The following is an 8,178-nucleotide window of genomic DNA, read 5'->3' as shown; positions in this document are numbered from 1 at the left end:
CCCACCACCAAAAAGAAGATTAAAGAACGGAAAAGGAAAATGCACCATAACCGACCCACCCCGTCCCAACATAAAGAAAGCCCAACAAGCAAACACATCAATCTTTTTCTGGAATGCGGAAAAGGATGGGATCGAAGTATTGTGTAATGTTTGTTCTGCATAAAGGGTCCGCTTTGGTACACCGGCACATTGGAAAAAGGGGGGGGGGGTACCTTTACTCTTGTTGATGTTGTACTGGTGTTGTGAAACTGTCGAACAGTTTTTCTGAGTCATTGTTGATACTAAGAGGTCATGAAGTTTCATGTCGCGCGGCCAGCCATTCAGACGCATAAAGGCCACCATTTTGATCTTTAAAAGCATTCTAGTTATTTTGTAATCCGTGGTATTGACCGCATGAGTTTAAAAAAAGTCAAAATCTTAATTCAATATGTTGAAAAAGTAAACAAAGATACTTTAAGTAGGTACATTAATTGTTAAAAGAATGAAACAGCTTTTTTCTCTCTACTAAAATTTGTTGGTTTGCTTGACAAGATTAAACGTGGCGTCGGAAGCGTAGTGGTTAGGTTACTGGACCCGTAATCGGCCTTACGCTTTGTCCCTGGAAAAGGATTTTACATGAATTTCTTGTTTGGCGTGGTCCTTTCGAAGAGAGACGTTGAACTCGGAGGTTCCGCCTCTTAAATAAGATAGTGTTGAAAATCTATACCCTTTCATCATTTTTTCACAGCCTCAACATGGGTATTTTAAGTTGTCTTATTTTACTTAAAAGCAACAACAAACAAAACGATTATTCACTAAATTTGTCTGCGAGTATCTCATTTTGAATAGAAATTACTGGCATCTGTTGAACCTGTACGTTTTGAGTTCGATTTCGGAGTGACGAAGACATTTTTATAATTTTTACAAACAATTGAGCATCTCCCTCAGCCTGCTGGGCTGTTGTACCCCGTTGTGTGACGAACACTCCAAGTCTACGAAATCGGGCTCTTTGTAAATAAGACAGGCGAAGAAAGAGGTGTAGAAACATACCCATCAGAGATGAATTGTAAAAGTTGTGACGAAAAATCTTTAGTGCATTGAATAGACACTTTCTCTTGATTACTGTAGATAACAAACCACCGCCCTTGTTACATCATAAAGCCTCCCTGTCGGTATCGCTCACTAGTCGGCTCTTTAGTTATTTAGGTGGGCGGTGGGGATCACCAAAGTAGTGCCATGTATTAATATGCCAGGCTTGGATATACGTGTAGGTTTGTGGCCTGAACATTTTTAGCCTCTTAACAAAAATGGGTGTAGGCAATATAAAACGTGACCAATCATCATCATCATCAGGTGCCTTGCCGACTGGCGTTGGCGATCATGGACATCCACTTCACTCTGTCTTGCGTTGCAGCAATGGCGTCTGTTGTTTTTGCTGCTCTCAGCCATGTTGTCTTCTTGTCCAGTATCTTTTCCCTCTGTCTGCCTCTGCCTCTCTTTCCATCAAACTTGCCTGTTGTTACAATATTCTCCAATGCTTTTTTCCGCATTGTGTGTACGAAGAAATTTGCATGTCGCTTTCGTATATTCGTCATAAACTGTCTTCTGCAATTTGCTTCAACCAAGACTTTTTCATTTGTTTTTCTAGCTCTCCATGGGGTACGCAGCATGCGTCTTATGAACCACAACTCTGTCGCCACAAATGTTCTTCCCAGCTGTTTATTGATTGTCCATGCTTCGCCCCCGTATAATAGGAGTGACCAATCACTGGTATAAAGAACGAACGGAGATTGACGTTGAACTCGGAGGTCCCGCCTCATAAATAACTTAATAGTGCTGATAGGGGGGCGTTAAGCCTATACTTTTTCACCATTTTCAAACAGAGGACGTTGCAGACTGTGAGGGCTGGGAGACGTGGGGCATGGCGATTACATCAACCGCTACAGATGAAAGTAAAGTTTAGCCCCCAGTCTCAGATAACTCGCACCCAACCCCAACGTCTTTACGAATTACGCTGACACCAACACGCTGTTATCTGTTCATATTAGACACAAAAATGACCCCGCTGAGGCCCCTCCGGCGGTCCTGATGCTGCTCACTTAGGTCAGGCAGTTCGACACTTATTGGTGTCCACTTTTACTTTCGCCACGCCATAGAAATTACCCAACCCACCTGGATTTTCCGAGAGACGTGTGGTTGACGGGGCTCTGGTGGAGAAGTGATAGGCCTACCAAACTGGTGGTAGATATTGTGTTTGTGAAGATAACTAAAAGAGAAAGAAGAAGAATATGCCCTGCAAAGTCGAAATGTACTTGAAACGAGTCCACTCGCCAGTTAAATACACTGCTGTGTTCAGCATGCCACATAGTAAATACCCCTCCCCCCAAAAAAAGAAAACCCACGACAAAAAACAACACCACCCCACCCCATGAAAAAAACCCAAATCCAACAACAAACAAACAAACAAACAAACAAACAAACAAACAAACAAACAAACAAACAAACAAACAAAAAGAAAAGCACAATACTAAAATCGTCTTGCACAATTATTATTACATATCTGTGTGGGACAAATATTTGGTACAAAATTAAGTCTTAATATTTATATAATATACTTCATTCTTGGCTGGGGTACTTAAAAAATGTATACCCTGTGACAAAAATGTTTTCTTTTTCTTGAAATGAAACACATCACGATGTTAACGTTGCAAGTATCCAGCCACTAGCTCCACCTTAATTAAAAAGAGAATGCCCTGCGGTGTCCCTATGTTAGAGTTCAGAAGCGCGACACACGCACTAGCACCGAAGAAACGAACGCCAGAAATCAATATATAATTTTGTAATAATTACATGACTATCTTTATTTTTACGTACATGAGATTTATTCTTTTTAAAATGTATGCGTTATAATGAAAAATAATACTTAAAAAAAAATAAATAAAAGAAAACCGCAATGTTGATAACGGTGTACGTATTCAACCTACACTGTCACCCTCTTTAAACAAAAAGAAAGAAAAGAGGGAGGCGGGGTGAAGGGGAAAAAAGCATCAACAGCAAACCAAAACGCACTACAGTGTCCCCAGTCTGAGTTCACCGGAGGTGCCCATGAACTGACTGGTTGTGGCACCAGGACTCCAAAAATCAATTTGCCAATGGACTTCTCCGTCTGTTTTAGTGTAACTCTGAGAGCATGCAGGGCAAGCAGGTCAAAGTAAACGCTTCTCTGTGTTTGGTGTCTTGTGAGCGCCTCGATATTGATGTGATGGGAAATGAGGATATGGGATATAGGTTCAGCGTAAAGGAAACAAACATATAAACGTACTCTAGTTCACAGAAACCTTTAGTTATGTGGTTTCTAAACACCTAAAAAGAACCTGTTCACTAGTCGCATTCTGTATTTTGCTGTGTTTGTGCGCATGGAAATGAGGGTATGGGAAACGTTTTTGTTAAACATGGTACTTTGGCACTCACAAGCCTTTTGAACTCCTTCATATAAGCCATAAACAATACAGCAAATGGTATACTACGCTGTTTGGTACCTAAAACTTAAGTATGGAAAAAGAAGATATAGAATATATAAAAATGGGAAACAAGATCCTACTCGAGCAAACAAAAGCATTTAGGTGAATCTTTTTTAAAGCAAAGAAAGCAATTAATTGTCATGCTGCGTTTGAATCTGTGTGGACACCTAAAGAGGTCTACTGCAAGTACTAAATCTGAAACAGAAATGCGCGTATCGTTCGCCTCTCATTTCTCGTCTCTGATGCTTTAAAACACTTATGTAATCCTGTTTTTCCCGTGCCACTTATCTGTTCAGGTAAATCAGACTAAAGGAAACTGCACCAGAAATATTTATAGTGAGGTCTTTTCTAGAATCCACAAAAACGAGTATAAACGGCACATTGTTATATGCCCAGATAACTGCTACAATAAGTTATGGTTCAGATATTTTTGGCTTTCGAATTTGTTCAAAGTCATTGGTGTCTAGGGTACCACCAGTCAACTCTTTGGCGAGGCCTGTGTATTAATGCCCTAAGCACGTTACCTGTCCTACCCTCAGCATCGCTGCTGAGAAATCGATATGCCATTCCCTTTCCGCATGTCCCTCTCCCCCCAAGTTATCCGTGTTATCACATTATCTTTCAAAGTTCCATTCCTCAAGGTCTGATAATTACGCCTGATTTCTCTTGCTAGTTCGCACGTGTGTTATCGATGAGCGAAAAGCGCAGAATCAACAAGGTTTGTTTGGTATGGAAGCACCGGTGCGGTTGGGCCCTTGGATAACAGAGCTATTACCACGACATTCGCTATGGCCAGAGTGTTTGACGGCAGAAATAGCAGACTGGTTAGATGGGGCACGCTGATGACCACTCTGGAAAGACCCATCCCTGATACCACCTGACTCGTAGAGTTTGCATAATATACCGTCTGTGCTGCTGATCATTGTGAATGGGAACTATCTTTCCAGGGGAAAGGGGGGGGGGGGGCACCTGATTCTTGTTTCAGCTCTCACATTAAGGCGGAATGAACCGCATTATTAAAATATGTATTTTTTTAATGACCCATCCCCGTTACCACTTGATTCATTATGTAAGCATATTACCCTCTGTGCTGATCAATGAGAATGGAAACTATCTTTCCCGTGAGGAACGGGGTGGGGTGTGGTGGGTTCTGATTCTTATTTCAGCTCTCCCCTGTGGGCTGACTGCACAGTATTATTTGCAGTTTTCAAAGACCCATCCCCGTTACCACAGGGTTGGGGTGAGGTGGGGGGGGGGGGGGGTTGAGGGAGGGGCGGGGGATTCTCATTTCAGCTTATCTATGTGCTGACTGAACAGTAGCCTACTATTTATATTTTTTCAAAAACCCATCCCCATTACCACTGGATTCATAATGTTCGCACAGACTCTCTGTGCTGTTTAATAGGAATGGGAACTGTTTTTCTCGGGATAGGGGGCTGATTCTTATTTCAGCTCTCAACTGACTGAGGGCTGACTGAACAGTACTATTTATATTTTTTTCAAAGACCTATCCTCGTTTCCACTTGATTCATCACAGCGTTCGCACATAACCTCTGTGCTGATCAATGGGAAAGGGAACTGTGTTTCACGGAAAGGGGTAGGGTGGGGGACGTCTTGGGAATGAAAGTCTACTACCGCCTTTTTTATTTTTCAACTCTCAAGTAAGTGCTGATTGAACTGTTGTTGATATCTGCATTTTTTACCTTCTTGGGAGGGGTGGGTTGGGAGGTAGGTTAAAATTACGTTGATATACATGAATTTGGAGCCTTCTCGAACTCCGAAAAAAAGTATATGAATTGACTTTATAAAAATCAATGACTTTTAATCATTGTCCATAATTACACCGATCCCAGCATATCAAATAATTATGGCTCTCCAAACCTGTACCTTTGCCCCTTTAATGAGACATTTATTGATTCATGCCTTTTTCGTAATCTGTGCTCTAAACATAAAGGGTGGTGAACCACTCCTGGTGTACTAGCTGTTGAGTATTTCTGCGCCTCATCTTACGTTTGTCAGGCGCGCGTGCGAATGTGCATAATGTGTGTGTGCGTGTGTGTGTGTGTGTTTGTGTGTGTGTTTGTGTGTGTGTGTGTGTGTGTGTTTGTGTGTGTTTATATATATATATATATATATAGTGTGTGTGTGTGTATGTGTGTGTGTGTGTGTGTGTGTGTGTGTGTGTGTGTGTGTGTGTGTGTGTGTGTGTGTGTGACGATAACATTAATAATTTCTGTCAATGTCTGACGATAATTAGATCTAATACATCTGCAGAGGAGAATGTTTTTTTTATGCAAAGTAGAAGATGGCGCTACTTCTATGGCCAACAAGACTTATTCTGACAGAGAAGAATATGCCACATTTGGAACATTTAAAAGCTACATTTCCACATTGTAGGCTTCTCTGTTGGCTTCATTCGTTTTAAATTCGTGAAGCCTCATCTGATTTTCTACCTTAGTGACCGCTACTCCCAAACTGGTTCTATCAAAAGTCAGGGTCTTCTTTAGTAATGTTGAAGTCCTTCAATTACATTTTCAGGGTGTCTTTGGTGCTTCAACTTTTAAGCTTCTCTCTGATATGGCCAGTTCAGTTAAGGTGGGTTCTTTTGAGTTTGAATTTCACGATTTCTTCATTTGGCCTATTCAAAAGTTTTGTGTCTGGCGTTTTGTAATTTGTAGTTGCAAGCACCTTAAAACTCTTACCAAACGAAACTGAATCATCTTTTTATTTTCACCAATCAGTCCCGGCGACGGTGACTGGGAAAGCCAATTGTCTCAAAAGTTGTTGCATAGACTTTGTTAAAACGCAGTTGCTTTCAATGACATCGGAAAGGAAAGAGATCTTGCTCAACTTGGCACCCGAGTCTGTTTCTTTGGGATGTTTGAACAGTTGCACTTTTTCATGGGTTTGGTTAGCCCAGGAGAAATAAGTCTATGGTCAGTTCCACATTTTGCACTACACGTAGCGCGAGTGATTATAATGTTGCTTATATGGTTGCTTTTAAGGACAAGCGGGCTAACCCAGATTTCGGGAGTTGCCAGAAATCTTGACCCACTCCAAAAGTGGGCATTGCCCTACCTATAGGAGAAGTTTGGTTTCATTTAATTTGTGTATATATTTGTTTGGTTATAAAGGAAACTCTCAATGTCTTTTAAAGAAACTGAACAAAGGTGCAAAAGCTTTCCCTTTGATTTTCTCAAAACAGCATTTTTCGGGATAGCCCCCTTGTGCTTAAAAGCGACCATATATTTTCGTTTCAAGATAATATAATCAATATTATATATATATATATATATATATGCCAGTACATTTAGCAAGGGTGCATCCAAGATGGTATATTATATGTCATACTAGTAGATGAAAGTTAGTGTCAGTGATAAACAGACCACATGTACATTTTTGAAACTATTGTAACTAAAATAATGCTCCATACATTGATTGCCAATTACAAAAGAAAACCAAGTAGTTCTGTTTATGAAAACAATCTAACAGGGCTTCGTACGGAAACAAGAGACAGCTACGGTGACCGTAGACAAGCTGTTGGTGTTTTCATACGGCGCGTGATTTTGCGACTAAATGTTGATGTCATAAACTATTTTTGGTAGCGGGAATTTCTATTTGTTCAAGGTAATCACAGACGAACGACAAGAATTAACCTGTTTTAGACCGATTTAGGATTTGAGAGAAGATCGGCTTTCGGTGGGAGGGAGGGGGGTGGAGGTACACCAATTGGGTCACCTAAGGACACGTAGTTAATGCTAGTTTAAAGAAAGAGGTCCACACTTTTGAGCAGCGAACCTTCATTAGAATGTTTCTGAAGCTGATCTTTTATTTATTTCGAAGGGAAACATCCCGCGTTATCGACCTGTGTGATACTAAAGTGCACAAAAGCTTATCAGTTGAAAAACGATGTTTTGACTTAAATATCTTGTTTGCACCTTTTACAGTGTCCAATGCTCCTTTTATGACGCATTACACTCACATCAAACTAAAACAGAAGACGGGCGTTTAAAAAAAACAACCCAGGGCTGAAAATAAACCAATACAGCATAAAATGACAAAAATATTAACTATGTCTACAACAATAAAAGTCAATATAGCAAAGATAACAACCGCATCAGCTATCAGTCTCTCCAGGCGTAGTCAAGGGGAAGAACCTGAAAGAATAAACAATTTTTTGTTTCAGTGTCCACACCTGCAGATTTTACGCCTGAATTCAAAGGACACAATGTGCTGTTAACTAGATGGCAGCGATAACTCAGTCCAGTCGTAACATGCGACAAGCATCAAGGGGAAAAACCCTTCAACAAGCAAATTACCTCGACAAATTGAACGTGCAGTACATTTTTGGAGCTGGGGAAGTCCATGATTAAAGAACGCCCAATTAGTCTCTCTCTCTCCCCCCACTTTTCTCTCTCTCTCTCTCCCTCTCTCTCTCGCTCTCTGTCTGTCTGTCGCTCTCTCTCTCTCTCTCTCTCTCTCTCTCTCTCTCTCTCTCTCTCTCTCTCTCTCTCAGTGTCTCTCTCCGCTTTACTTCCTCGTCCAGCCCCTTCCCCCTCTCCTTCTCCCTTTCCCTCTTGCTCTTCCTCTCTTTGTATCTGTCTCTTTTTATCTCCCTCTCTATCCCCCCTCTCTCTTTCTCTCTCTGTCTCTGTCTTCTACTTTACTTCCACGCCCA

General features: G+C 41.1%; 1 protein-coding gene across 1 annotated transcript in view; it reads left to right on the top strand.

Moving 5' to 3' along the window:
• Window positions 1-8,178, top strand: part of aplB (adenylate cyclase) — a 118,763-nt gene that overhangs the window by 29,516 nt on the left and 81,069 nt on the right. The gene's annotated exons all lie outside the window — the stretch shown is intronic.

Source organism: Aplysia californica, unplaced genomic scaffold, assembly GCF_000002075.1.
Source record: "Aplysia californica isolate F4 #8 unplaced genomic scaffold, AplCal3.0 scaffold00138, whole genome shotgun sequence".
Classification (NCBI taxonomy): Eukaryota; Metazoa; Mollusca; class Gastropoda; order Aplysiida; family Aplysiidae; genus Aplysia; species Aplysia californica.
The sequence above is the reverse complement of the archived record's forward strand: the minus strand, read 5'-3'. Positions and strand labels throughout refer to the sequence as shown.